The sequence below is a fragment of the Euprymna scolopes genome, chromosome 22 (genome assembly GCF_053919585.1).
Source record: "Euprymna scolopes isolate OS-2025 chromosome 22, ASM5391958v1, whole genome shotgun sequence".
Classification (NCBI taxonomy): domain Eukaryota; kingdom Metazoa; phylum Mollusca; class Cephalopoda; order Sepiida; family Sepiolidae; genus Euprymna; species Euprymna scolopes.
This window is the reverse complement of record NC_136503.1, coordinates 109,234,396-109,250,856: the sequence shown is the minus strand read 5'-3', so window position 1 is coordinate 109,250,856 and position 16,461 is coordinate 109,234,396. Positions and strand designations below refer to the sequence as shown.

The 16,461-nt window shown below is 31.8% G+C and overlaps 1 protein-coding gene across 1 annotated transcript in view; it reads right to left on the bottom strand.

The window, feature by feature from the left end:
- The window catches only part of LOC145243625 (uncharacterized), a 147,625-nt gene extending 133,090 nt beyond the window's left edge, over positions 1 to 14,535 (bottom strand). Inside the window, exon 1 of the mRNA XM_080106648.1 lies at positions 10,700 to 14,535. The gene's annotated coding sequence lies outside the window, so the exon portion shown is untranslated. The remainder of the gene's footprint in view (positions 1 to 10,699) is intronic.
- Between the last annotated feature and the right edge of the window lie 1,926 nt (positions 14,536 to 16,461).

Sequence of the window (16,461 nt, the reverse complement as noted above, 5' to 3'; positions counted from 1 at the left end):
AAGTAGTTCTATATATATATATATATATATATATATATATATATATATATATATATATATATATATATATATATATATATATATATATATATAAGGCTGATAGCGAGCAAGATAGATCGATCGAAAAATATTACGCTTTTATGTACTAAAATTGGTAACCACTTATCAAGGCACAAAGACCACTCGAGGATAAGCGTTAATGAATGTAAAGTGGTCGGTGAAATAACACCGTGATGATTGGAGATGATGGTTGAAACTAAGTCCAATCTGATTATTTTAAAAGGACGACCCAACAAGAATATGTTTACGTTCGACTTTCAAACGACCATGTTATAGTCAACTGGGAAGCAGACCCGTGGTATTGCGTTTCACAGACCAATAGTTCTTGGAAAGAAACTCTGTTCATGGAAATCCCATTTAGTTTTAGGTACGCAGAATGAGAAAATGAAAATTATGTACAGTGGTTGAAGCTAGACGAGTTCTTGCTGTGAATGTCTTACAGGAGGGATCCATAGATGGAGCTCAGTCGAGCACTTATCATGAAAATAACGATAGAAATAGATAAAGATTAGTAAATTCTCTTCTGTGCTAAAGAGGCTGTAGGGAAGAGAAGAGGACATTTCGAAGTTGATTTTGGGATCTGTAAAGACAGGAAAGGCTGCTCTGAGAGGGGCATCCCCAGCTGTGACAACAGTACGCTATCTTAAGTCAATAAATAGATCAATAGGTAGATTAATATCTATACAGAAGTTCGAATTCTCGTATAGATTCTTCAGTACGGCAGAAAGGTCCCCAAATTCGAAAACATGCATCTGAAGAAGGCCGGAGATTACATCGGCCAAAAACTTCATGAGAATAACAAAACAAGAATAGCAGTCCGAATAATCCAAATTACTAATTTTATCTGAAATATACAGAAACCTCAGATCGATATATAGGTACATCGATCTTAATATGTATAAATCGATACATCGATATATAAAAAGGATAGATCGATACATTACAAATGAAAGAGAAAAAACAAGAATTTTGGGTGTTTTTGCATCTTTTTCAGCACGCGAGATATTTTAAACATTATTTTCAAGTTAAATTCAATTTTTACGATATATTTTTTTATTATTAAATTGTTAGGTGAAAAGTACAGAATAGTTACAAAACACCCTTGGCTTTTTGAAAATTGTTTTTATTTTGGCTCGGTATCAAGTATCGAATTGTGTGGGTACTCGTGCAGTTTACGGACCGTGCCATAATTTAGACAGGATTTTCAATTTTCAATGTTTAAGGTATCTTTTGTTTGTTAGATTCTTGGGTGAAAGTATGTAATAGTGAACAAAGCTTCCCATGCCTATGTTAAGAATGGCTTTCTAAAAATAACGTTATTATTTCAGCACTTAAACTGCATAAGTACATTTTTTTTTAATAAAGAAAGAAAAAAAAAACGAGAAAAAAATAATCATTATTATTTCCGACATAAATCATCTTGAAACAAATGTGTTTCAGAAATTAGTCCAAAACATTTTATTCCGCTTTAGGTAAATGTGTAGTTTGGCGGCGTAAATTATTTGACAGACAAAAAACTATTCATTTTTATATGAAACACATTATTAGACCCAAAGGCTAAAATAAAACCAGAAGAAAAAAAATCATTTTTATCATTTTTTCATCATTTTTTTTTTATTGGACATTCGACGCCGCTATATATATATATATATTTTTTTTTTAATTTGTCCTTTCTAAGGTTTGACAGATTAAATCTGGCCTTTTTACGCTCTCGTGGAACCGTTTTTGGTCGCTTTTTTTTTGTAACGAGCGTAAAAAAGGTCAAATTTGGCCTTAAAATGCCGAATTTTCTAAGCAATATGGCGGCCTCGAATGTCGTACATTTAGTCTAATAAAAATGCTGAAAAAAATAATAAAAATGAAATTTTTTTCTGGTTTTGTTTCAGCCTTTGGTCTAATAATGTGTTTTATATAAAAAATGAATAGTTTTTATAATTATTTTTGTTTGTCAAATAATTCACGCCGCTAAACTACACATTTACCCCGCTTTATCTATTTATTTGCGATCTATTTGCGTTAAAAATCTATATAATAAAGCTCAACATCTGTCTGTCTGTGCACGAATAGGCTCCTATATGGTTTACTGTTATAGATACTTGTACAGTTTAATCAAGACGTTAAAAAATGAAACTATTGAAAAAAAAAGTTATATTTCACTTAATTTGATCGAGTATGTTAATTTACAGCGTAAATAAAAAATTTTTTATGACAGCGCACTCAAGGTAGCCATGTTTGGATTTTTTAGAACACGCCACGAGGAAATAACTCGGTCTAAAGCGCCGACACCCCCTCTCCATGTTAAATCGTAGTTTTTCGTCCTAAAAATCAAAACATGGCTACCATGTATCATAACAAATTGTTTTTTCGCTGAAAAAAAACAAAAAACAAAAAAAAACTACTTGATCAAATTAAGTGAAAGATTTTTCCGGAGAACTTCATTCCATATCGGATACGTACACTATAACTTTTTTTTCGATATTTTCAGTTTTTAATGTCTTAATTAATGTACAAGTACCCTATCATACTTAACTGGCCACATACAACAATAGAAGAGGTATCAAGGATCTGAAACGGGTATAATAAAGTCAATTCACCACCAACAGCCCTATGCACGCTCATGCGGTTTCACGTAGAGCCACCAAATTTCTGACGAGTTACAACCCCCCCCACACCCACCAACCGTGTGAGGACCCGGGTGGGGGTGTCACTTATAACTGGAAACATTTTGCACGCTCACACCGTTTGATTTACACTCGTAAAGTTACCAAATATGACAGGATAACCCAATTCGGGGTGTGACATATAAATGTTAACCCTATGCACGCTCACACTGTTTGATGTAGAGCTACCGAACTTGCCATGATAGCCCCGCCATGGAAAGGGAGAGGTTTTTACGGCTTACATCGCTCACTCACACTAATGGGTGTGGGGTCTCCTGAGAATCACTTATAACGGGGGGGGGGGGGTCCTTAATTAGTGTTCATACGTTTACGTCAATAAAGATTCCCACTATTGCCCTGTCATGTTCGTTTGAGTGGGTTGCTTTGTTTGGTTTTGATAGCTCAACAGTTTTAAGCTATCTCTTTACACCCACACCTCCTTTTCCTCTTTCGCATTACAAGTTTGAGCTTGGCTACTGCGGCTAAATTTTTTTTTTTTTGCGTTCGCACGGGCACTCGCTGCTATTTTGATTGAAGCATTTTTTTTTTTTTAGGGCTGGGTTGCCTTACTATGCCACCGCTCTCCACCGGGCAATGCCGGGTATCCATGCTAGTACTTTCATAAATCAGAGTCCATTTTTTGAAGACTCTTTTGGTGAAAGTGCACTGGGGGGGGGGGGGGCCACCCGAAGACTTACCTTTAAGAAGTTGAGTACGGGGAGATTGAAAATAAGAAAAATGCCTTTCGGAATAAACACCCTAAACCTCCTTATGTAAAGAACGTCTATCAAAATGAACATACCCCTCCCCCAACCTCCTTATGTTAAGAAAGGCTTTCGGAATAAACACCCTTTGGAGGTTGGACAGCCAGTGCACATTGGCCATCTTTTTAAACGTAGTCGTCGACGGGTACTTCTGCTAGTTATATTTAAATGAGGTGTTCATCACCTTAATTTGCCGTAAATAGCGATTGAATAAAATAATCCTTGTTTACCTATCGCAGGCAGTGAACAACCGGATTATTTTACGCACAATCTATTTATTTACAGTACATACAGTTGCTTGAAAGTTCTTTTAAAACTGTTAAATATTATTTTGTAAATGAAAATAGGTCACAAACAAGCAAATAAAGCAAAATAAATCATTTTGGAATAATTTATGTCGGTCATAGTAATGATCACTAAAATTTTGAATAATTTATGTCGGTCATAGTAATGATCACTAAAATTTTGAATAATTTATGTCGGTCATAGTAATGATCACTAAAATTTTGAATAATTTATGTCGGTCATAGTAATGATCACTAAAATTTTGAATAATTTATGTCGGTCATAGTAATGATCACTAAAATTTTGAATAATTTATGTCGGTCATAGTAATGATCACTAAAATTTTGAATAATTTATGTCGGTCATAGTAATGATCACTAAAATTTTGAATAATTTATGTCGGTCATAGTAATGATCACTAAAATTTTGAATAATTTATGTCGGTCATAGTAATGATCACTAAAATTTTGAATAATTTATGTCGGTCATAGTAATGATCACTAAAATTTTGTAATAATTTATGTCGGTCATAGTAATGATCACTAAAATTTTGAATAATTTATTTCGGTCATAGTAATGATCACTAAAATTTTTAATAATTTATGTCGGTCATAGTAATGATTACTAAAATTTTGAATAATTTATGTCGGTCATAGTAATGATCACTAAAATTTTGAATAATTTATGTCGGTCATAGTAATGATCACTAAAATTTTGAATAATTTATGTCGGTCATAGTAATGATCACTAAAATTTTTAATAATTTATGTCGGTCATAGTAATGATCACTAAAATTTTTAATAATTTATATCGGTCATAGTAATGATCACTAAAATTTTGAATAATTTATGTCGGTCATAGTAATGATCACTAAAATTTTGAATAATTTATGTCGGTCATAGTAATGATCACTAAAATTTTGAATAATTTATGTCGGTCATAGTAATGATCACTAAAATTTTGAATAATTTATGTCGGTCATAGAAATGATCACTAAAATTTTGAATAATTTATGTCGGTCATAGTAATGATCACTAAAATCTTTAATAATTTATGTCGGTCATAGTAATGATCACTAAAATTTTGAATAATTTATGTCGGTCATAGTAATGATCACTAAAATTTTGAATAATTTATGTCGGTCATAGTAATGATCACTAAAATTTTGAATAATTTATGTCGGTCATAGTAATGATTACTAAAATTTTGAATAATTTATGTCGGTCATAGTAATGATCACTAAAATTTTGAATAATTTATGTCGGTCATAGTAATGATCACTAAAATTTTGAATAATTTATGTCGGTCATAGTAATGATCACTAAAATTTTGAATAATTTATGTCGGTCATAGTAATGATCACTAAAATTTTGAATAATTTATGTCGGTCATAGTAATGATTACTAAAATTTTTAATAATTTATGTCGGTCATAGTAATGATCACTAAAATTTTGAATAATTTATGTCGGTCATAGTAATGATCACTAAAATTTTGAATAATTTATGTCGGTCATAGTAATGATCACTAAAATTTTGAATAATTTATGTCGGTCATAGTAATGATCACTAAAATTTTGAATAATTTATGTCGGTCATAGTAATGATCACTAAAATTTTGAATAATTTATGTCGGTCATAGTAATGATCACTAAAATTTTGAATAATTTATGTCGGTCATAGTAATGATCACTAAAATTTTGAATAATTTATGTCGGTCATAGTAATGATCACTAAAATTTTGAATAATTTATGTCGGTCATAGTAATGATCACTAAAATTTTGAATAATTTATGTCGGTCATAGAAATGATCACTAAAATTTTGAATAATTTATGTCGGTCATAGTAATGATCACTAAAATTTTGAATAATTTATGTCGGTCATAGTAATGATTACTAAAATTTTGAATAATTTATGTCGGTCATAGTAATGATCACTAAAATTTTGAATAATTTATGTCGGTCATAGTAATGATCACTAAAATTTTGAATAATTTATGTCGGTCATAGTAATGATCACTAAAATTTTGAATAATTTATGTCGGTCATAGTAATGATCACTAAAATTTTGAATAATTTATGTCGGTCATAGTAATGATCACTAAAATTTTGAATAATTTATGTCGGTCATAGTAATGATCACTAAAATTTTGAATAATTTATGTCGGTCATAGTAATGATCACTAAAATTTTGAATAATTTATGTCGGTCATAGTAATGATCACTAAAATTTTATAATAATTTATGTCGGTCATAGTAATGATCACTAAAATTTTGAATAATTTATGTCGGTCATAGTAATGATTATTAAAATTTTGAATAATTTATGTCGGTCATAGTAATGATCACTAAAATTTTGAATAATTTATGTCGGTCATAATAATGATCACTAAAATTTTGAATAATTTATGTCGGTCATAGTAATGATCACTAAAATTTTGAATAATTTATGTCGGTCATAGTAATGATTACTAAAATTTTGAATAATTTATGTCGGTCATAGTAATGATCACTAAAATTTTGAATAATTTATGTCGGTCATAGTAATGATCACTAAAATTTTGGGTGCTTGTGTAGGTGTATCAGAATTTTTGTGGAATTTTTGACACGCCTAACAGAAAACTCCGAATAAAATATAAAAAACTCGTAATTTCTCTTTTAAAAGTGGGTTGTTTATTTTCTTTAAAATCAAAACATGGCTAGGTGTGTCAGAAATTTCGTGAAAATAGTGAATAATTCCACTCCATCTTTCCAAGCTTATAACTCCTCGAAAAATGTAATTCAAGCCCTAACTTTTTGTTTCAATTAAAGGAGCAAGGACCAAGGTTTCATTAAAAAAAAAAAAAAAAAAAAAAAAAAAAAAAAAAACAACGTTTTTTTTAAAAAAAAGGTTTTAAACTTCGGACTTTACAGGTAAATTTCTAAAAAACACTACTTTTTTTTGTTTTAAATTTGAATATATTATTTATTGACCTTTTCTCTTCAATTTGTGATATATAAGACTTTGGTACATAAATTATTTACTTTTTAATAGACATTTCAAAATGGGAGGCGTGAATTATTTGACCCCCTGTCTTTCCAAGCTTATAACTCCTCGAAAAAATGTAATTCAAGCCCTAATTTTTTTTCAATTAAAGGAACAAGGACCAAGATTCCATAAATAACGTGGTTTAAAAAAAGGTTTTAAACTTAAAACTTTACAGGTAAAATTCTAAAAAACACTACGTTTTTTTTTTGTTTTAAATTTGAATATATTATTTATTGACCTTTTCTCTTCAATTTGTGAGTAAATTAATTATTTACTTTTCGGTGAGTAAATTAATTATTTTCTTTTTAATAGACACTTGAAAATTGGAGGGGGCCGTGAATTAAAAAAACAAAAACAAAAACGTTTGTCTAAAATATTATATTCGGTTTATTGGAAAGAGCATAAAATTTCACATTGACCCTGAAAATATCGTAAAAATAGAAAAATTTTGATAGATTTTTAAAGTTTAAAAATTGAAAAATATTGAGTTCGGGAAATTCATTACTGTTTAAAAAAATATTTCTATTACTTTTAAAACAACTTTAATAGTTTATTTTGGAAGTATAATCCATAAAGAAAATAAACAACCCACTTTTAACAGAGAAATTACGAGATTTTTATATTTTATTCGCAGTTTCGTGTTAAGGGTGTCAAAAATTCCTACAAAAATTCTGATACATGGCTACCAAAAATAAACTATTAAAGTTGTTTAAAAAATAAACTATTAAAGTTGTTTAAAAAATAAACTATAAAAGTTGTTTAAAAAATAAACTATAAAAGTTGTTTAAAAAATAATAGAAATATTATTTTTTATTTAAAAAAAAAAAAAAACAGTGTTTACAAAGTGCCGGCGCGCTTTCATGTAGCCATGTTTTTTACGTAATGAAATTAATTGAATTTTACGAGTTAATTTATTTTCAATTTTTGACCTTTAAAAATCTATCAAAATGTTTCTATTTGTTAAATTTTTACGATATTTTCAAGGTCAATGTGAAATTTTATGCTCTTTCCAATAAACCGAATATAGTATTTAAGACAAACGTATTTTTTAAATTCACCCTGTCCCCATTTTGAAATATCTATTAAAAGTAAATAATTAATTTACCCATCAAAGTTTTATATATCACAAATTGAAGATAAAAGATCAATAAATAAAATACTCTAATATAAAACAAAGAAGCGTTTTTTTAGAAATTTAGCTATAAAGTCCAAAGTGTAAAACCTTTTTTTAAACATTTATTTATTTTTTAAGTGAAAGCTCATGTGATGCTTACATAGTCAAGTAAATATCGGATGTTGATGACAATTTTTTCTATTTCATTCAATGTTTTCTTTTTTTAGATATTAAAAAAAAAATCACTCGATAAAGTAGAAATAAAATATAATATTTAAAAACTCATATTTCATTAAGAGAATTTAAAAAAAAAACTCGGTAGAGTGGGTTTGTTTTTAAACGGCAAAAATTAAGTGAATGTGTTTAGTTTTCAATTAATTTTGGTTTACAGCACACAATAGAAAGAGACATTAATTGTGAGGCTTAGCGCCACCGAAGATTCAACGCAAAAAAAAGCAAAAAAAAAGTGTTTACAAAGTGCCGGTGCCCCTTCATGCAGCCATGTTTTTTACGTACTGAAATCAATTGAATTTTACGAGTTAATTTTTTCTCAATTTTTCAAATTTAAAAATCTATCAAAATGTTTCTATTGGTTAAATTTTTACGATATTTTCAAGGTCAACTTCAATTTTCAATTTCAACTGTGAAAAACATCGGATCGCGCGTTTTTTTTTTTAAATACTTGCTTTAAAAAGTATTTTATTTAAAAGGGGCGTGGCATATAAAATATAAATATAGATAAATTCTTAACAATGAAGAATGGAAGTACTTATTGAATGGTATTTTTTATAGGTAAGAGATTTTTGGAATTATATATATTTTTTATAATTGAAGTAAGTAAAATTTCGTTGATTTTCTTTAAATCTTTTTTTTAAAAGAAAACCGTTTTAAAAAACAAATATTGCATAATTTACTATTAAACCTGTTTTTTTTTTTAATTCGGTCTTTGCTCCTTTAATTGAAAAAAGGGGGGGTTGAAATACATTTTTCAAGTAGTTATAAGCTTCGAAAGATAGTAGTTGAATTATTAAAGTTCTTATCACGCAATTTTAATGGCCGCTTCTGATACACTTCTGCAGAATTCTCTCCATATTAAAAACAAACAAAAAACAAAACAAAAAAGAAAAAAAAAGAAAGAAAAATCCCTATGGTGTACGTACTCGTGACGAAACGAAAATCTATTTAAAAACTCACGTAAATTGATCAAGTAGTTTTATTTTTAAAAACAGAAAATCAAATTCTATGAGTAACCGAAGAGCGACTGTCTTGTCGGGTACGTACATCATAAAGATTTTTATTTATTTATTTTGGTACTAGTGCACTTCCGTGCTCAAATAATAACGTTATTATTTAAAAAGCCATTCTTAACATGGGGAGGGGGTGTTTTGTAACCTTACAATTGAATAAAAAAAAATCATATAAAACTTTAATTAAACTTGGGGTTTTGTATTACTGTACACATAGATTCGAAAAAGTTGTCAAAAAACAAATATATAACCAAGAAATGTTATCAAAGGCAAGATAAGTTACTTTTCTACCAAACTGGATATATTTTTCGTGTTTTTATTCAGGGTAACATGTTTATTCAGCTCGAAAAACATACAGTGTATTGGAAAATTCAAGATGGCGCCTCACTCTCTCTTTGACACGGTAAGTTTGGGAAAAGGTGTTATAAATAAAAAACTAGACAAAATACTATTAAAAACCCGCCGAATATATGTCAACCTTTTTCATGGTAACATATATTGAGCGAGTTTTTAACAGTATTTTATCCAGTTTTTTTTTATTTATAACACCTTTTTCCAAACTTATCGTGTTAAAGAGAGGGTCAGACGCCATCTTGAATTTTCCAATACATCGGTAAACACAGTTAGGTAGAAAAGTAACTTATCTTGCCTTTGATAACATTTATTTGTTATATATTTGTTTCTTGACAACTTTTTCGAATCTATGTGTTCAGTAATACAAACCCAAACTTGGAAATATGATTTAAAAAATAGCGCGGATCAGTAAGTGCACTAGCACCTTTATTTTATTATTTTTTTTAAATATAGGGCGAATTCTGGATCCCCAACAATAAGTAAAACAATCTTGGAGAAACGACTCAAACGAAATTTTCCACCGAAGTCGAAATTGAACAACTTAATAAATAAATAAATAAAAAGGTACTCATGCACTTACTAATCCACGCTATTTTTTAAAATCGTATTTCCAAGTTTAATTAAAGTTTTATGATATGGTTTTTTTTATTCAGTTGTAAGGTTAAAGTACAGAATAGGTACAAAACATCCTCCCCTCCCCATGTTAAGAATGGCTTTTTAAATGATAACGTTATTATTTCAGCACAGCAGGTCAGTCAGTAAGTGCATCATGAGTACCAAAAATAATAAGGTATTTTTACGACCTGCCCCAGCGTAGTATAAACACTCCCAACCACCCCATGTTAAGAACGGCTTTCGGAATAACACCCTCCCTCACCATCTCCTCATGTTAAGAACGGCTTTCGAGGTGAGGGTGGGGTGTTTATTCCGAAAGCCGTTCTTAACATGGGAGGTTGGGGGTGTTTATAATAAAAACCAACAACAACTCCACAGATCAAAACGCGGTAACGCCAAATACGGGCACCTGTTTGTCGTGTTTTTATGGGTTACAAGTGTTAACTATTCTGTACGTTTTACCCAACAACACTTATACACACACGTATACATTGTGCATTGCATTGTACACTACATAGAAACGGTTGTCATGTCATATACAATTAATAAAGAAGAAAAATACCCGTTACTTACTTGAGTTTTAAGGTTGTGATCCAAGATGTAGTTTTAATTTTCCCGTGTTGTATAAGATGGTCCGTCCGTTTTTGCTTTTTCTTTTCGGCCTCTTTCTTTCTCTTCCTTTATATATATATATATATTGTTACTTTTACCGTTTTGTTACGAACTTTAACGTAGTAACGAATGTTTCAAATGTTTGCAATTCATTCGTAACGCGTGGTTGTATAAGGCAATGATTGTGTGATCTTTATTTATTTATCTATTTTTTTTTTTTCAATCAAAAAAAAAAATGTTTTCTTAGTATCTGGGCGTGGCTTAAGATTTGACGGACAATCCTATATAAATAAATAAATAAATAAATAAATAAATAAATAAATACAGACTATTTTCAAAGAAAAGAAAAAAATGACGAGCTTATTAAATCGTCCCAACTTGCGTAGATCTTACCGCTTCCGATTTTCGAAAGTAAAGCCAATCTCGCGTGTTCGTGTTTATGTGCGTGTTTTTCGCCTATACGTAACTTTGATAAACACACATTGAATCTTTTTTTATTTACTATTAAGCGGGTACTTATTGGAAATAAATCAAATAAAGAAAAATAAAAAAGAATATTTAAAAAATATATATCAAAAGAAAATTTAAATACATTATATTTGAAATAGCTTTTTTTCTCTCTAAACTGTCCACCGGACAACGCCTGATAAATACGGCTATAATATAAGTTCAGACAGCTACTTCGTTACTAATTTTGATACATATCGTAGTACGAGATACTTTTGTTTTAAAGGCAAGTTCCCGTTTCTTTTTAAAGTTTATATGAAGATGGAATTATTTTCGACTAAAAAAACGCGCATTCAGCTGGAGTTCTTGATAGAAACTCAAAATGCGTGTAAAATCCAGTCGCGCGTTTCTTAAATGCATCAAAAAACAAGATCCTAATTTACTTACATCCCAACGAGGTCAAAGTTAAAGACCAAACCGGTATTTATATATATATATATATTAAAAAAATCTAGCTTCTCCCAAAGAGGCACTCTGAATTGGGACGAAAATTAAAATTGTCCCAGTCTAGAAGGAGTAACTTATTCACTGACTGAGAATAGAAAAGACACGAGTCGGTACCCGGTACAAATGAAAACTTTAATAGTGATTTATTTACTTTTTAAAATAAATATTTCGCTTTTTTTTTTTCTTTTCTTTTTTTTTTTTTTTTTTTTTTTCTCGGGAACTTTTGTCCACCAAAAACTAACCTGCACAAATGGCGCTTTTTATCTTGGGATTAGGCAAGAAAAAAAATGACAGATTATTTAAAATTTTATCTTATTTTTTGTAAACTATGAAACAATTGACACGTTTCGAATGGCGAGCTGGCTGGGCCTTCGTCATGGCTTCTTTAATTTAATTAAAATCATGTTTATGTGTCAACAAGCATATTATTACGGACATGTTGCTCGAGCTATTTTACTGTACTGAATTATTTTTGGACAAAATTATTTAAAAATAATGAAAATACAATATATGGGTGGGAGAAATTGGGGGCATATAATCTCTCTCTCTCCCTCTCTCTCTCTCTCTCTCTCTCTCTCTCTCTAACCTGTGGAAATATTTCCTATTGTTTGTAAACGAATATTAAAATTTTCACTATTATAGACTATACTGTGACTGTGAGGAGAGAAAGGGAGGGTATGGAAGTGAGAGTGATAAAAGCTGTATAAAATCAGAACGGCGGTTAAAGGGCGTACATTGAGAGAGGCTGAGAGTAATAAACAGAGTAACAGATAAGAACAAAATAATTAATAAGTTAGTATAACTTAGTAAGAAGTGGATGACTTGATAAATAACCATCAACTAATTAGAACAATGAAAATGGATTGTCTCAAAATATAACTCAATCCCCAAACCAAGCAATGTTTTAGCATGTATTTTATGCGATTAAAAAAAAAATCTAACAGAAAATGTTTTCTCTTTTCAAACCTGTTTTTATCAGCACTTAGTGAAAAAAAAAAAATGTTTTACTCGTTGCGTTTTAAGGCCACTATTTTAGTAATCCCATTGCGACAGGTATGAATCAATATATCCTCATCCTCCCAACTATGGGTTAAATTAGTAAGATAGACTATACTTTCAAGCCTTGGTTGTGCAACTAGTCTAGGAAACAGAAAACTCCGAAATAACATGAGTGTTTCTTTGCTGGTCCTAGCATTGTTTATGGTTTCGTAAACCCCTCTTTGCGACTTGATCCAAGCAATGCAGGTTTCAGGAGAGTTGGGGTTGGCGATTGCGTAATCCTTGCTTCATTATAGAATCCCCGCGTAGACACCTTTAAAGGGGGTATCCATTGCCTCGTGAGAATGGACGGAAACCTTTCTTTTTCTTTCTTTTTTTTTTTTTCTCTTTTAATGATCACATGAAGTTCGTAGAGATGCGATTTTTCCTCATTTGTAAAACAAGCTCTAGTGATAACGATTCCAAACTTCCGCTTATAATAATAATAATGATAGATAGATAGATAGATAGATAGATAGATAGATAGATAGATAGATGTAAGAATCAAGTTCGAGTGGGTTTTTTAGGGGGTGGGGGCAACAGGAGAATAAATACTAACGATGAAGGGATGAAAATGTAAACGGATGGCGGACGAATGGCATAAAAAGAGGTAGCTCGAATAGTAGTCACACGACTGCTACCCGACGTTCTGGGTGCTGTATGAAATAGGACGAATCCCGAGATGTGGTGCTGGTGCTGTGTAAAAGAATTTACCTATCTCCTCTTTCGTATCTTCTCCATCAACAACAACAACAACAACATCAACAACAACAAACAACAATAATAACAACAACAGTGAGAAGTGCACTTGTTCGCCCTTTATCTATGTATGTATGTATATGTATTTCTCAATGGTCTGGGTAGGAGAAAGGCGTTGGCTTCAAGCACAAACAATATAACAGAAATCCTGGATGTCACAGAGTCGAAGTATAGAGAAAAAGAGGGGTGGAGAGAGAGAGAGAGAGAGAGAGAGAGAGAGAGAGAGAGAGAGACAGACAGACAGACAGACAGACAGACAGACAGACAGACAGACAGAGACAGAGACAGAGAGAAAGAGAGAGAGCTCAACAGAATCTCTTTCTCTCCCGCCATCTATCTATCTATCTATCTATCTATCTATCTATCTATCTATCTATCTATCTATCCCCCTTCTTAATTTCTCTCACTTTCTCTCATGAACGATTCTATGTAACTTATTTGCCATAATTATATTCCCATACTATTGGACTGGTACAAAAATGATGTCGCTTTTTTGACCAACTTCAAAAGATCATAACTCCTTTCATAAAAGAACCATGAGAATCGACACATTTTTGCCAAACGAGAAACAAGTTTATTCATCCTATTCGCATAGAAATCCGGAGTTCTGGAAGTGATGAAGGCCGATTCAGCATCATCTCGGCTGTTGAAGCATTTTTCGCGCAGGAAGTTGCCGAGATGCTTCAAAAAGTAATAATCGGTGGGCGAGAGGCCCTGTGAATATGGCGGGTGAGGTAATCTCTCGTAGCCCAATTCGTTCAGCTTTTGCAGGATCAGTTGAGCAACATGTAGGCGAGCGTTCTCATTGAGGTGAATTGGTCCCTACATATTGACCAATTTTGGGTATATATATTGGAGCTTCTGGTGCATTTCGTCAATTTGTCGGCAGTATTTCTCCGCCATAATTGTTTCCCCTGGATCCAAGAAGCTGTGATGAATGAGACCGACTGCAAACCACCAAACAGTCACCATAACTTTTTTTTGGTGCAATTTCGGCTTCGGGAAGTGTTGTGGAGCTTCAGTCTTCACCGGCATCGAACCAAACCACTGTGCTGAACGTCACCAGTTGTCGTAGATGATCCACTTTTCATCACACGTCACAATCCGCTCGAGAAATGAGTCGTTTTTTGTTGCGCAGAAGGAGCGTAAAAGACACCTTAAAACGACGATTTCTTTTTATTATTGTTCAATTCCTGCGGCACCCATTTATCCAACTTTTTTTTATTTCCCTATTTGTTTTCAATGGCAAACGACTGCTGAGTGGTCGACTTCGAGTTCAACAGCAACTTCTCGTGTAGTTTTGCGAGGATCAGCTTCAATTAAGGCTTTCAAATATTCGCTATCAACCACAGTCAGCCGGCCGCGACCGTCTTCATCTTCGAGGCTCTCGTCACTATTGCAAAATTTAATGAACCACCATTGTACCACACGTTTGTTAGTAGTTCCTGAGTCAAACACGTCATTGATATCACGAACTGTCTCCGCAGCTTTTCTAGTTTTAACTGGAACAAGAAAATCCTACGAATTTGAATTTTGTCCATGCTGTCGAAAAGCCTGCAAAAATAATTAAAAAAAAAAAAATGAATGAAGAGATTGAGAACGGTAATGAATAATACGATTTGATAGATCGAAAAACGCACTTCAAAATGATGTATAACATGCCGATATATATCAATGAATTAATTCAGAAAACTATATATCTATAAAAGTGAAAGTGTCTCTGTCTGTGCATTTCCCTACCAAGCTACTCTGTCAATTTTCAGTCTACAGACTCGAGATTTGACATAAGGGGTATTGAGATTTGGGAAAATCTTTTTAATTGATTTTCGGCCATAAATTTGGCTGTCAAGGGGTCAAAGTTCAACGATTTGACCTTTGAAAAACTCTACCAAACTCCTCCATCAATTTTGGGTCTAAACACTTGAAACTTTAGATGTAAGTTACTTGGACATGGATAAAACTTTTTAATGCAATTTGAGCCCAAAACAATAAATGTTCACGGATTAAAATTTTTAAAACATTTACCTCTGCGGTCTCTACCAAATTACTCAGCCAATTTCTTATTCCTTTTAGTTCTCTGAGTAGTTCTGCACTTTTGTTTCGTTTTTCCATCGCTTTAATCTTCACCCTGTGGTCTGCTGGGACAGAAATCTCTAGTTTTGCATTTTCTTTTTTTCTTGTTCATTATTATGTCCTGTCTTCTTGCTTGGATGAATTTATCTGTGTGTACCTCCATGTCCCAAAGAGTGTTGTGCTTTTCATTTTCCAGTACTATCTCCGGTTCGCGTTCATACCATTTGTCACCATGCTCGAAGTGCAGTCATTTGCAGAACTTCAAGTCATACCTGTCCTTATATTCTTTTTGGGTTAGTTTGCTGCATTCACTTATGTGGTTTATCGCTTCGTCTCTTTGTCCACAGATTCTACATTTACTGTTTTTTCCTGTGTTTTATCTATTTTAGCTTCAGTGTGGTTAGCTCTAATCGCATTGCTTCGTCCAGCTGTCAGTAGAGATCTTGTTTCTTTGTTCATGTGTCCTTTTCTTAGCCATATCCGGGTGTTTTCATGATTCTCTTCTTTTGTCATTTTTATGAATCGTCCATGTATCTCCTTCTTTCCCCACTTTTCTTTTCTTCTGGTTTCAGCATTTTTTTTTTTTTTGTATTGTTCTTCTTGATGGTGTCTCTTACTGTGGTGATCAATCTTTCTGTATTCTTACTTATGTACTCCTCCATGCCATTTTTTGTGCCTTTAACACAATCTTTTACGTTTGTTAGTCCTCTTCCCTCTTCCTTCCTTTTTACATGGAGTCGGTCAATATCATCTTTTAACTGTAATGCAATGTACATTGGCATTATTTTTTTTTTCGTATTCTGATGAAGATTCCTAATTTCTTTTTCGTTTACGTTTATCAATGTTCTTACATACACATATGTGGGTGTGTATGCTCTTACGTATGTTACGCGTGCAGT